General features: G+C 48.2%; 1 protein-coding gene across 1 annotated transcript in view; it reads left to right on the top strand.

Moving 5' to 3' along the window:
- The first annotated feature begins 356 nt into the window (after nt 1-356).
- The window catches only part of cdon (cell adhesion associated, oncogene regulated), a 37,263-nt gene continuing 22,845 nt past the window's right edge, over nt 357-14,774 (top strand). Inside the window, exon 1 of the mRNA XM_061073122.1 lies at nt 357-732. The gene's annotated coding sequence lies outside the window, so the exon portion shown is untranslated. The remainder of the gene's footprint in view (nt 733-14,774) is intronic.

Below are 14,774 nucleotides of genomic sequence, written 5' to 3'. Positions count from 1 at the left end.
GGTGAGTTACTCTGAAGTTAACCAGGTTAAACTGAAGTTAACCAGTTGAGTTCACACTGAAGTTAACCAGGTGAGTTACTGCAAAGTTAACCAGGTTACACTGAAGTTAGCCAGGTTAAACTGAAGTTAACCAGGTGAGTTAAGCCTGAAGTTAACCAGGTGAGTTACACTGAAGTCAACCAGGTTACTCTGAAGTTAGCCAGGTGAGTGATCGCGGAGGAGGAAGTAGACCGTTTCTCTCTCCCTCTGGTTGTAAAGGCTGTTCCCTGAGCCCGGTGCCTCCCCCTGCCCCCCCCCTCTCCCTCCCTCCGCGGAGCAGCGGGGCTGGGACTCGACACATTCCTGGTCTGAGCAACTCGACACTGGGTCCGAGATGCGAGTGAGAGGAGCCGGAGGATCCGTGGAGGAGCCGCAGTAACGGGACGGACTCACCGGGGGAAACACACCGGGGAAACACACCGGGACTTACCGCTTCTCTCCGGAGCTTTTCCACCGGCCTCCACCTCCACCTCCACCCGGGGGGAGTCCTCGCACCTTCGGCCCCGGGAAACCTCCGCTGCTCCGGGGCGGCTGTGGATCACACTCCCCGCTCCGCCTCGTCCACCTCCGGCTGTGTTCATGTTCCCTCCCGGCCCGGGGCTAATGGAGGGCCCCGTCAGGATCCAGGAGAAGAATGCGGTTCTCTCCTGATTCCACCGACGGCTCGCTGCTCTTTTCACCCCAGCGAGAGAGGTAAGAACCCGGGGAGGAGAGCAAGGGGGAGTCCCGGGGAGAGTACCGGGGCCTGGGTGCCTCGCTGGCCGGGCAACGGAGCTCCAGGGGGCCGGTGTGAGTGTGTGTGAGCACCGGGGGACAGACCGAGCTCCGGAGGGAATCACAGAATAGAAAAAGTGGAGGTTTTTAGTTTTAAAGTTTGTTTCCCAACTATTACAATAACTCGCCTGTCTGGTAAACTAGGGGCGCCCGTCCACGGATATTAATATGTGTACACATCCATCAATGAAGTACATCTACACCTAAAATACTACTGGGTTTCATATATTCTTTAATATATAAAAAATCCATTTCCCTTCCATTGCAATGAGGAGATACACCACCATAGTTTTTGTATTTCCATGCCCTGCAGGCTTCATCTTTTTTCTTATAGATTACAATCTGCAGACAGGAGAGAAAAAAGAGAAAAGGCCCTTTCATGCTTTTCTTTTGTATTTGCACAACAGAAGCCTGGGACATGTCCTGGTTGTCCAGCAGGGATCTGTGTGTCCTCAGGTCGGGATGTGAGACCCAGAGGAAGGAGTCTGGGTGTTTGTTTGGTAAACAGCTCACTGGAAACATCCCCAGCTGCAAACACATGACCTGCACTGATGCTTTTTGTTTTTAATATAGAAAATCTCAAATAAGTCGCTTGTTTGGTGGAAAGAGACTGAAATACATGAGTTGGACTTTGTTCTAAAGTTGTATTTAGGGCCCGAGCACTGACATCAAAGGTCAGGTGAGACCCTATTGAAATTGTAAGGATTATTATTATTATTATTATTTATGCAGATTAATTGGCTTTTTGAGGGCTTTACCATGCTCAAATTCTTACCAAAATTTGCAGAAAGTGGTGAAAATGTACGTATTCTGAAGGAATTTTCAATGGGCATCGCAAAATGGCTCAACGGTGCCCCCCGAGACCCCTGGAACGTGTTCACATTGACCGGTCTTCACAAAAATCGATATACAGGTGTATCATGACCAGACAAACTAAAAAGTTTTTAGGTGCAATTGGAAAAACACAACAGGAAGCCTGCTATTATGCATTTAGTGGCCATTTTGGCCATATTCCACATTTTTACTTTGATGTACTTGTGTTTTCTATATATCATGGATCCAGTTTGTCCAGGAGCCGGCTGTCTGTCTGCCACAGGAACTTTGTGGCTCAGACTAATATTTGAACGTTTTCCTTCCTCGCCCTCCGCAGACAGAAGAGCCTTTATTGTTTTAGATGAGTTTACCCCGAGGCGGTGTCATAAACGGTGGTTTGGTAAATCCCTGTTAATATTTGGCAAGTGCACAAATCACCGGGGCGAAGCGGAACCAAATGGGACTGGTGCCTGCCTGCTGGGATGAGAGAGTCACTGTTCACACACTGGGAACATGTTGGTTTTACTTATTTAGGATCTGGGATGAATTATTAGTGGAGTTATTGACATTATAAAACTATAGAGATCTTTAAAAACCCAATCGACAGCTTCTCCTTTGATTCAATTTAACGTTTCTGTGTCTTTTGATTTGAAAAATGACTCCAAGACTGATTGTGTAGTTGTGTACATGAGTTTGTTCTAAAGAGGTTTTGTTGTGTTGTGATCTGCTCAGCTGCATCTCAGGAACTTTGAGGGAACACACCTTTTAAACATTGTAGTGTATTTTGGGCCAAAATATAAGATTATTCAAAAAAATATGTTTATTAAATACATGTATATGAAGTAAACTATTGTAAAACATGCACATTGTGGATATGAATATACGGTTTTCAAAAGGAAATTTACAACAAAAAGGTGACAGAGTCAAATGTGACTTTAGAAACCAGTTGAAGTAACTTTTCAGTTGAAGTAACTTTTCTTCAATCTGTCCAGGATATTATGTTACCAAAATATAAGATTATTCGCAATTTTTTTAAATTAAATACATGTATATGAAGTTTATTTTGGTAGTCCGTAGCTAAATGTGTAAAAACATGCCCATTGTGGATTTGAATATAAGATGCAACTGTAAATACTGTGTCTTAGGTGAGGTTTTCAAAAGTGAATTTACAACAAAAAGGTGACAGAGTCAAATGTTACTTTAGAAACCAGTTGAAGTAACTTTTCAGTTGAAGTAACTTTTCTTCCCACCTCCTCCCTCCAAGTAATGTCTTACGTCCAGGATATACGTTACCAAAATATAAGATTATTCGTGAATTTACAACAAAAAGGAGACAGAGTCAAAGTGATTGTAATGATGTGACTTCAGAAACCAGTTTAAATCACTTTTCTCTTCCCACCTCCTTCCTCCGAGTCACTTCCTGCGTCCTCTCCTGTCCCCTATCATCATCAGAGCCTCACTGGGACTTTAGTGACATGAGGGCAACTCTTCAGAAAAGTGAACACTTAAAAGTTGTCGAGAACAAAGTCCCGAATCCCTCTCGAACGCATGACATCCAGTCGCTGGGACACGCATGGCTGCTCGCACATAAAACACTCTCAAGTTCAAACAGTTGCTCGTGCATTGTTGCGTCCCGCGGGGGGACAAGGAGACACTTCCGATGGCTTTCAGATCCTCTCGGGGCTCGGCAGATATTGGGTGAGGTTTTGACGGTGGGGGGGGGGGGGGCAGAGAGAGAGAGAGAGAGAGATTTGCTCTTTGTGTTCAGACGCTGGCGACGGCGTTCACTTTAAAAACCAGAGAGAGAATCAGAATCAGAAGGTATTTATTGCCAAGTAGGTTTACACCTATCTGGAATTTGCTCTGATTATTGGTGCATACAATGAACATAGAGACATAAAAACACAATAAATACACCACACATAAGAAAAACAATAATAATACAATATATATTTACTCACTATTTACTTCTTATTTACTCACTTTTTCTAATATTTATACAAGGGAGCATTTATTTAGACATAAACATATTTAAATAAAAATAATCCTTACAATTTCACTAGGGTCTCACCTGACCTTTGATGTCAGTGCCCAAAATGGCCACTAAATGCAAAATAGTAGGCTTCCTGTTGTTTTTTTCCCAAGACATTTTTGTTTGTCTGGTCATGATACACCTGTGTATCGATTTTTGTGAAGACCGGTCAATGTGAACACGTTCCAGGGGTCTCGGGGGGGGCACCGTTGAGCCATTTTGCGATGCCCATTGAAAATTCCTTCAGAATACGGACATTTTCACCACTTTCTAACTTTCTGCAAATTTTAGTAAGAATTGAGCATGGTAAAGCACTTAAAAAAGCCAATTCATTTGCCTGAATAATAATAATAATCCTTAAAATTTCAATAGGGTCTCACCTGACGTTTGATGTCAGTGCTCGGGCCCTAAAAATGCAAAATGCAAAATGCAAAAAGCAAAACAGTGAACAGTGTCAAATTGCAGTATGCAATGTAATGCAGGTTCTGATTCTGACTCTATGACTCTTCTCCTCTTAAGAAGGTGTAGTGCTGTTATTCTTCTGTGGCTTCCCTCCCCCCAGCCGGACTCATTTTAACTTAATAGCCTCCCATGATTTCCTTTAATACCTCGTTCCCTCGGCCTGACCACAGTGTGTCCTGTGGCTGCAGTGTTCTCGGGTCAGCGTGTGGACAAACCTCTTCTCTGGGTTTCTCCCTGTACGCTGAAGCAGTCACAGCGATAGAATACAGTTCTTACACTCGTATATTTTGAATAATTTGATGTTTCCAGATGTTTTCGATTTCAGATTCATGCTTTTCGCTGTCAGTTGCCCTTTGTTGGACGCTGGAATACATTTCCGAACGGCATCGGGTTCAAAGAGAACGTGAATATTTCTCTTGTGAATGAGAAAATAAACCCAGAAGTACAAGTGTTGCTATTATGATCGTCCATTTTGTTAATATGTGGGTTTTTCCCCACGCTGATTCTGCATTGAGAACGTGATTGAATCAGAGAAACAGCTCCTCAGAATCCGGTGCTTTTTTGATTTTGCAGTGAATTTAATAAACCATTAGTGCCCCAGCTCTTATCAGGCGGACCCGAACAAAGCACAGCCAGGCCATTAGGGCCAGTTTGAATAATGTTTGAGCCATTAGGGTGCCGGCTAATGATAAACACATGTTGCTGTAGGAGAAGAACTATGTTAAGTGGGGCAATTTGAATGTAAGCATGTGTAATGATACCAGCCCCTGCTCTCATAATGGCTCTCTTGATTTCTTTTTTTTTTTCCGTGGAGCGGCATTTTAATCACGCCGCCACCGACGCTGCAGCAGTGACAAGTGTTGGTGAACGACGGCAAAACCGGGAAGCCAGCTTGTACACAATTAGTCGATTAGCGGCTCGTCAATTAACTGAGGGCGATGACGCAGAGGAGTGATTCATTGTTTATCATTTTTCAAGCGTAAATTTCAAACTGCTCTCAGCCTCTTAGACGAGTGTTTTCAAGTTGTTTAATAGTGTTTTGATTTAAAATATTTGATAGTTTGGGAGAAATCAAGGTTTAAGATAATGTTTCACAGACCAAAGGATTAATTGGTTTATTTAAAAAGCTCGTTACAGCTTTACATGGCAGAGATAAGTGGATGAGTGTCTCTCTGAGGTGAGTGTGGTGGGAGAGGGTGTGTCCACATGGGTGACTAAAGTATATTTTGGGCCCCTCCCACATTCTCCTGCTCTCCGAGGCCGTACAGATTTGAGGCCGGCGAGCAAACCTCAGCGAGTGCAAGTGAATCTAAACCCTAAATCACAGTGTGGCTCGGGTTGTTTATTTGGTTTCTCGCTGTGATCTGTCACATCTCCGCTGCAAAAGATCAACCTTAGTTCCGAGAAGAAATGTTCGGAGGGTCGTAAAACACAGGAGGGGAGGGGCACCACCTTATTTTTCATCATCCTCACAATATTTTGACCGCTGGAATTAGGTCTCGCTCGTTTGCTAAATCTCACACGGCTAATCCATGTCAGCTTCTTGGTACAATAGAGAATTTAGTGTGGCGTTGTTTGGTTGACGTTTGACCCCCCCCCCCGCTACTCCCAAACTAGAACAAGGCTTGTTTTGAACTTGAACACATCGCCATCGCCGTCCGTCTGCTCTCATTTCTCAGGGATTGAGTCATGCTGCAGCGTTTCTCTCCCAGTTTCCAACGCCGGCCTTTACTCCGGGAGCCATTAGATGGACAGAGGGGAGATTTGGGCAGGCGGCCAAACAGCCCCAATGTTTAAGGAGCCGGGGGGGGGGCGGGGCGGGGGTGCTGATTGACAACACCCAGCAGCCCTTGAGCGAGGGGTTGATGGGAAAGATGGGCAGGTCAGAAAAAGGGGGTTTGAGTTCTTGTGACTGCTGGGCTGGTGAGTGCACCCTGCAGCTGCAGCGCTAACACACACACACACACACACAAAAGAGAGAGAGAGACTTCACTTTCCCTCCCTCGCTCGCCCTCCCTCCCTCGATTCATCCTGAGGACAAGCTGTGAGCGGAGCCGGGTGGATTGAAGCAGTAGCTGGAGGTGTCCCCCTGTGTTTACGCGGAGCTGTCAGCGGCGGCACTTCTTATCCGCTCCGAGCTCGCACCGTCATTACTTTAACTACACAACGCATACGTCTCTCGTTGGGACCCCCCTTTCTCCCGTGTCCCCCCAAGTCTGACAGATGATCCAAACAGCCCGGGCGCTGACTCGCTGTCCTATGCAAGCATGTTCCTCCAGGAGGTTTACCTGTGAACGCCACCTTTCCAACAGACGCTCGTCGTGTCGGGGTTTCTAAAAGATTCAGAAAACCTGGAAGGACCTGAAACTGGATAATGACTTTCCAGAGATGTGAGAAATGAAATGAGAAACATCGGGGCCGTAATTGTTAAGACAAACAAACAGTATTTGGGGAGCAGCAGAACCAGATGTTCCAGCCCAGCCGCTGGAGGAGCAGCGGGACGACGAAGCCGCTGCCGGGGCCGAGGACGGCGTCTGCTTCTTCTCGGGAAGAAGTTTTGTTTTCTGTGACTGTAACTGAAAGCTTTAGGCTGCGGCTAAATATAAATGTCTGCGTTTTAAATATGATAAGGGAATGTAAACCTGATACGGCGAGCGATAGATAAGGAAAATACCTCAACCGCAGATGGTCAAGAGCTGCGACACGTTGATAGAAACTGATTTTTTAAACTGTAGGAAAAAGTTTTTGTTCTCTTGGCTCAGATCAAATCTCAAACACAGCTGGTCGGTTTGATGAAAAAGACCAAAAGGCTAAGAAAAGTCTCTGCCACATGCTTTGACGTTTGTTAGTTTCTGGAGATGCCTTTTTATTATATGCTCATTATCATTCAAGGGAGGGAGTGCTCGTTGGCTGGAGCAGCTGTAACGTACATGATGCAGGACACCGCATGTACGAGAGAGCGAGAGAGAGAGAGAGAGAACAAAAGCTTCTCCCGGAGGGTTGGACGTGGCATCTCTACACAGCGCTCGCCTCCTCTTTCCAAAAACAACAATTTTCCTCATCGTTTTCAAAATCGAATGCAACAACGACGCAACAACCCTTTGTCTTCTGCAGCTCTTTAAATGATTCCTCAGCCCCCGGGGGAGGATTCCAGCGAGTGAACTTCTGAACCGGACCCTCGCTGACAGCTCTCCTTGCAGAAGTACTTCAGTATTTTTTGTGTGTGTGTGCATCCTCGGCGTCTTCCTGTTTGCCAGCTCCATTTCTTTCTCCCCTTCCTGCATCTGACCCCGACTCGATAAGCCCGACCATAAGTCCGTCGCTCCAGCGCAGGCCTCAGGAGCTAGGAGCCTTTTCTTCTCGAAACTTTTTGAGCAACCGCAACTTTCTATTTCAAATGTTGAACCAATAAGTCACATCTGACGTTGGGGTTGTTTTTTTCAGACTGCGAGCGCTGTTGAGAAGCCAGCACAGGGATCAGCAGGACTATATTAAGGCAGAAGCAGTGGCTGGCACTCCCCTCTGGCTGACAAACAGGCTGCTTGTTTGAAGGGCTGTTTCGGAGTGTGAGGCCGTGTGGGTACCGCTGCCGCGGCTGCCTCCAGGCCTGTGGTCGCGGGTGCCATTTTGGGCCCTTCCCTCCACCAACATGTGGCCCCCGTGGGGAGCGACGGAACCCCTTATTTGTAAAAAGAGATATTCAAAGTGAGCGGAGGAATCTGAGTCAGAGGGATGGAACATATGCTTCGGTTGCAGCCTTCTGCATTGTCCTGGGAATCTTCTGGGAGATGGAGCCGTTACTCAACGAGCTGCAGTCGAGTGGCGTCTCCGCCCGGTGATTTATGGATTTATGGTCTGACTGACTTCTATCAAGTAAATTTAAATCAGTGTTATTTCTTTGCGGTGCTCGTACACAGTAGCAAACACAAACAAGGCTATGTAAAGAATCCACCAGGCGAGCAAACGCCACGGGTTCTGTATTGTTCCTGTGTGTTGCTGTTGTCATGCGGTTGTGTTTCTCTTGGCAACGACATCATGTGACCGAACGCTCGTCTCACCTCCAGCGTTTCAGCCATAGACATTTATAAAGACTAGATGTCTCGTTCGACGGAGCCGGACGTCACCACATGGCGGCCATCTTGCTACGGGGCAGCTCGCTCAGCCATAACATTGTGTTGGTAGTGGTAAATAACCATAACTTGCTCAATTTTCAACCGATTTTGAAACGGTCTGGTTTGTTATAAACGTCAGAGATGTAGTTATGACACTGCATAAATTATTTAATTTTTTCAGAAAATAACATAATTATTCATAAGTATGCAGTGTCATATCTACATCTCTGACGTTTATAACAAACCAGACCGTTTCAAAATCGGTTGAAAATTGAGTAAGTTATGGTTATTTACCAACACAATGTTATGGGTGAGCGAGCTGCCCCCTAGCAAGATGGCCGCCATGTGGTGACGTCCAGCTCCGTTGGCCGGCAACGAAGACAAGACATCTAGTCTTTATATATGTCTATGGTTTCAGCAGCCCGGACCCCAAACAGGTTTTTTATGATCTGACCAAGAGCCAGAAGTGGAAACTCAGACGACGTGTGTGTTGATACATCACCACCGAGTTTGTTTTGCGATCACTTGATTGCCACACAACAAGCTTGAAGTGTTACATGGCGAGACGGATAAACATTTAGACAAACTAAATAAAGCGTCTACACGCTCCGAAGGGGACGGGAGTATTTATCTCTGCGTCCTCGCACTTGTACATACAAGGGAGCCGGTCTGCTTGTTTGGGTTTGTGCAAGAGATTTGTCGAATTGGTGAAGACTAATTATATTTGAACCTTTTTTTTGAACATGTGTTTGTTTTTGTTCCGCTGGCTGGCTGGCTCGCTGTGGAGCTCAGACCCTTTTTTAGTCCCCCCCCCCCCCCCCGCCCGCCCGCCCGTCCTCCCCCTTCCTGTGAATACACGACCATCGCTCCATTATAGTTGCCGAGTCAATTCATCATCCTGAGAAATGAAAGTGCTCATTGCGTACTGTTTTTCTCACGCCTCTCGAGCGACAATGTATGAAATTACAATGTAATGTTTGAAATTACGTTATTTGATGTATGTATTTTAACTTGAAAGTGCTTTTGGTCGCCGGCCAGCGAGCCATCAGGAGGAGACTGAGCAGGAACTGTTGTCTGCGTCTCTGCTGCTTGTTGCCGTAGAGACGCAGGGAGTGATGGAATCCAGGAGAGCTGGGGAGGGACGGGAGACTGCGCCGAGGGGAGGAGGAGGGGCGGGCGGGTGAGGCGGGGGGGGCAGCTGGATCAGATCACCGCATGCCCATAGTTCACAGCCCTACACACGAGAGCATTTCAACACACACACACAGAGCGTCTCCACTCCCCCGGAGGAAGGTGGACGTTTGGCAACCTCCATCATTTCTCCCCTCCTCTTCCATCAATGTGTTCTCTCTCTCATCTTCTCTAATCACGGCTGAGACGGAGGAATGTGGATCTGTGGCCTCCGCCTCCGCCGCCGCCACCGGTGCCACGGCTGCACAATCCCAGCTCGCCTCTCGCCTGGCGTGATGAATCAGACTCTTGGCACATGTTGGAGATCAGTGTTAGAACACACCCTGCAGGCAAGAAGGACCCTTCTCGTTGCATTCCTCCTTTCCATCAGAATTACCTTTTTCCCCGTCTGAACAGCGGTTCCCCCCCCGTGGGCTGAAAGGCCCGGTGAAATCAGCCGGAAGAGAGAGAGCGCCGCCACAATGGGGCCGGGTTGTTAGCTACATGCGCTTTGCAAAGAAAGGTCCCGAGGTGGACTTGTATGGCGGGCGATACCCGTGGATCTGTTTCCAGTGTCCGAGGCCGCTATTGAGTTTCGCCCCCGTGGTTAATCCTGCTGTTCAGGACCTTGGGAAACAACCGCACCCCCCCACCACCACACCCACCCCTACCCCCCCGCCCTCCTGTCCCTCCCTCCTCCCCCTCAGATTCCCAGGGAAAAACAAGACATTGCAGAACAATCTCCAATTAAGATGGGGTCTTACATACTGTACCATTCAGTCCCCACTCGCTCTACCCACCCCCCCACCCCCCCCGTCTCTCAGCCCGCCAACAGGCCTCGGGGGGGAATTAGCGCTGTCTCCCAGGTCCCGGCCCTGGCACTTTGGGAGGGTCGGGCGGGGGGGGGGGGGTATGTGTGTCCTTGGTAAACAGGGCTTTGTGGGATGTGACTGTCTGATCCCCCGGGGGCCTCTCCTCCTTTCATTCCTCCTCTCATCTGATCCCACACCAGGCTGGTGTCGTCAGGCCGGGTTCTGGGACCCGCTCGGCCCCCCTGTCACCCCCCCCCCCCCGAGCCCCCCGGACTGCTAATGCTCGGGACACACAGAGGGACGGCAGGGTCCGAAAAGCTGACCGTCCCTGAAGGTGTCTCTCGCTTGTCTCCTGCAGAGTGTGAAGGATTCATTGAAGAGTCTTGACTCAGGTCTTTTTGTTTTTAAGGGTCGCCTAAACCCTTCCACTGTTGTTTTCTCTTCACCTCCAACAGCTCCCTCTCTTCTTTGCCATCCTAATTCCCTGAGTTGATTCCAAATCATGTCTCCCTCCTTCTCTCCCTCTTTCTTTAGCTCTCTCTAAGTCTGTCCCACTTTTTTTTAATAACGTCTCAGCTCTTTAATCAGACCGGGTTGGACCACACCACTCATTAGTTTCCTCCGTGGCCCCATGCTGCCTCACCCACAACCAATAGAGGAAGCTGAATAATGGCCGACACACAGAGGCTCTTCTCTTCTCTTCTCTTCGGGGAGGCTCTTCTCAAACTTCTCCTCCGCTGCTGAGCTCACTGCAGTCGGGCTGAATCATCGGTCGGGTTTGGCAGCCGTGGACGCGAACGCAGCCATTATCTCTGCGTCTCTATCTCCGGGCCAAAGAAAGAGGGAGGAGGAGAGAGGAGAGTCTGGGCTTTGCACATTTTCACCTCACAGAGAAGGTTTCACCTCCTTGCAGCCCCAGCTCCTTTTAACCCCCCCCCCCGAGAGCTTTTCTCTCCAGTTTCTCTCCTATGCCCCCCCATTGCCTCTCATCTTCTTCTTCTTTTGAATTTATCTCCCATCTCTTGTGTGCGAGTGTCTCTCTCTCTCTCTCTCTCTCTCTCTCTCTCTCTCTGTCTCTCTCTCTTTCTCTGTCTGTCTGTATGTCTCTTTCTATCTATGTCTCTCTCTCTCTCGCTCTGTCTCTCTCTCTCTGTCTCTCTTTCTCTCTCTCTCTCTCTGTCTCGCTCTGTCTCTCTGTCTCTCTCTCTATGTCTCTCTATGTCTCTCTATGTCTCTCTCTCTTTTTCTCTCTGTGTCTCCCTCTCTCTGTCTCTTTCTCTCTCTCTGTCTCTGTCTCTTTCTCTCTATGTCTCTCTCTATGTCTCTATGTCTCTCTATGTCTCTCTATGTCTCTCTATGTCTCTCTCTCTCTCTGTCTGTCTCTGTCTCTGTCTCTGTCTCTGTCTCTCTCTCTCTCTCTCTCTCTCTCTCTCTCTCTCTCTCTCTCTCTCTCTCTCTCTCTCTCTCTCTCTCTCTCTCTCTCAGTCCCTCTGTGTCTCTGTCTCTGTCTCTCTCTCTCTCTCTCTCTCTCTCTCTCTCTCTCTCTCTCTCTCTCTCTCTCTCTACCTCTCTCTCTCTCTCTCCCTCTCTCTCTCTCTGAGGAATGTGTGTGCTGCAGATCCTCTGTCAGTGAGACGTGGGGCGAGTGCAGACAGGTTTGGGGTATAGCATGTGAATCGGCTTCAGCACACATGTCAGATTAGACCATCACACCAGAAAAGACTCGCTCGTTCTCTTACACCCGACTGCTCCTCCCTCGCCCTCAAAGTCTTTATCTCCCACTCCGGCTTAATGGCCACTTGTTACCATTCTCCCTCCCTCTTTTTTTTTTTAGATAGATAAACCTTTCTGAGTTATTGGATTTGTCCCACTCCGGTGTATTGATTGTGGTGGCAGCCGGGATCGGCCCCTGCTCCTCGGCGTTGGTGGTTGGCTCCGGTTCAGCTCTGGTGCAGTCGTGTGAAGCGGGGGGGGGGGGGGGGGGGGGGGGGGGGGGGGCGGCCTGCAGGCCCCGGCCTCCGTCGGCAGCACCAGTCGTGACCTGTTCCTCCTCTGCCCTCCAGGCCTTTGATGCACCGCCGTGTTGCCTTTGTCCCTGTTTACCCAATACGACAGGGATATGGGCCGGCCCCACATGGGGGCAGATGGGGCTTTAAGTAGTTCCTGCAGAGAGGAGGCCTCAAAAAGAAGTGCAGGTGCTAACCCCCACCGCCACCATCAACCCACCGCCCCCCCCAAACTCAAACCCCTTTCCCTTCCCTCAGGGCCAGCCTGTCAGTGTGTTTATTTTCTCCTGTGTCATCACCAGGGATCCCTCTCGTCCTACAAGGGGGATAGATGGGAGTTTTGTGTTCCTACCAAGATGGATGCGTGTTAAAGCCTCAGTCTGTCTCTGGAAGGGAGAGCGACAGATAAAATACGAGTTTGAAAGCTGGAGGAAAGGCTTCAAGCTGTCGGAGGAGACTGTTGTTTCACACACTTAAGCCGGGTGTCAGTCAAACATTTGCCAAGCATGCGTGGGTCAACCCCCACACCTGTAGAAAAAAAAAAAAAGAGGAACTTTTCCACTTGAACTCACTGACTCTGACCTCCTTTATTTTCATAAACTGTCACATGTGTCTGTATATCAGCTTTCAACGATGTCTCTGCAGTTTACAGCCGGTCGACCCAGCAGCCTGGAGAGTGGTCATACATCTCCAGTGTATAAGTGCAAAAACAGAGAGTAACACAAGATCAGAGCTGGGACGGGAGCAGGACATTTGCAAGGCAGGATTTTCTTCCTTTTACGTTTGTGTGTAGTCTGGAGATTTGAGGAGAGAGGGAGTGGGCTGGCCTGGAGATCAACGCCGGACCAGAGGAGTCGGCTCTCAGGCTGATCAGACTTCATTTGACGATAGGGGTGGGAATTGGCAAAAATGTGACGATTCAATAGTATTGCGATATTTGGGCCACGATTCAATAGTATTGCGATTCTGCGATATATTGCGATACTGCAAGTATTGCGATTCGATTCTGCGATATACTGCGATTGATGTCCCCCATATTATTCAAAGGCATTACAAAAAATGAGGAAAATAAGACTGCTCAACTCACTTCAAATGTCACATTTAATTCTGTGAACAACATTGTCTTCTACACATTAACTGAAGTGCAAAAACTTTGTCCTTGAACCTTCAGGACACAGGACCTTTGTAATTATTTTCTGAATAGGAGACCTCTCACATGAACACTGAGCTCAATCATATAAATAAGAGTAACCTAGAGCTTCAATCAAATTGAGACCTGCAAGGTCATGACCCAAAATGTTAAATTAATTTGGGAATATTGGCATTTTTGTTCAGAAAAAGGAGTTGGTCAACATGCTCAGATGTTAAAGTTCCTCTGGGCCATTACTAAATCTCCTGCAGTGGAGATCATCCTTTCCTCATACACACTCGGTATCTTTTAAACTCTGAAACTCTCCTCGTCATGCTTTGCCAGCCAGGGGCTGTTACATATATAATTGTAAATAAATATTTAAAAAAATATATATATATCGCGATACTGAACAGAATCGATTTTTTCCCCCACCACTATTTGACGAGGACTTCCCTCTTTTATCAGAGAACCACTCCAGCCTTTGTCTGGGGGGGGGCGTCTGCTCAGGAGGAAGCAGGACTTGCCCGTTTCCACGCCGCAGCCGGTGCCAGCATCGGGACGACTCTCTGCGATGAGGGATACAAGATCTCCTCTCAGTGTCTGTCTCCACTGAGGCGGCTTCATGGTGGCGGATGTCAGAGGGAAAGCCAAACAGATAAGGAGCAGGAATGATGCCCGTGTGTTTCCTCGTTGTGCCAGATCCATGGGCCAGATAGGCAGCTGTGTGTGTGTGTGTGTGTGTGTGTGTGTGTGTTTACACGAGGGCACCCAGTCGCTGCGCCCACTGGGAGGAAGTGAACGCTCCGACTGAGACGCAGGCAGAACATTAGATAAAGACAGAGAGGGCTGCAGAATCTACTCCCTCGGTCCTCGTCGTACCGTTCACCAATGTGCCTGCGCTTGGCTGTGTGCGTTTTTATAGCACGGTTGCTCATTATTGTAATTATATATCATTATTCCCGGCACAGAGGGAAAGATAGTTTCCATTGATGACATGGGGGCAGCGTGCAGGGCCTGTTGCAACTCGTGGGATCAAGAAAACGCCAGCGTGAGAGATGTGGGTTTGATCTGCCTGAGTGGGAATGCACACACTTTGACTGGAGCCTGAAACGCATGAGGACACACAATGTTGTGCGTTCAATCCTATACAGACATAAAGTATGTGTTGTTGTAGCAGATCAAACTCAAAATGTAACTTTTGAGATTGGGTTTGATTGTTTTTTCCCCAGTTTTGAATGTTACTTTAAAGCACTTTTGTTGTGTGTGTGTGTGTGTGTGTGTGTGTGTGTGTGTGTGTGTGTGTGTGTGTGTGTGTGTGTGTTGCTGGTGGTGACCTCTGGGGGCTGGTCCAGGGCCACCAGACACCCGCTGGTTCACCCTCTCTCTCAGCTCCTCCCCGACCTCTGACCCCCCGGGTGAGAA

Source organism: Limanda limanda, chromosome 6 (genome assembly GCF_963576545.1).
Source record: "Limanda limanda chromosome 6, fLimLim1.1, whole genome shotgun sequence".
NCBI classification, from domain to species: domain Eukaryota; kingdom Metazoa; phylum Chordata; class Actinopteri; order Pleuronectiformes; family Pleuronectidae; genus Limanda; species Limanda limanda.
The sequence above is the reverse complement of the archived record's forward strand: the minus strand, read 5'-3'. Positions and strand labels throughout refer to the sequence as shown.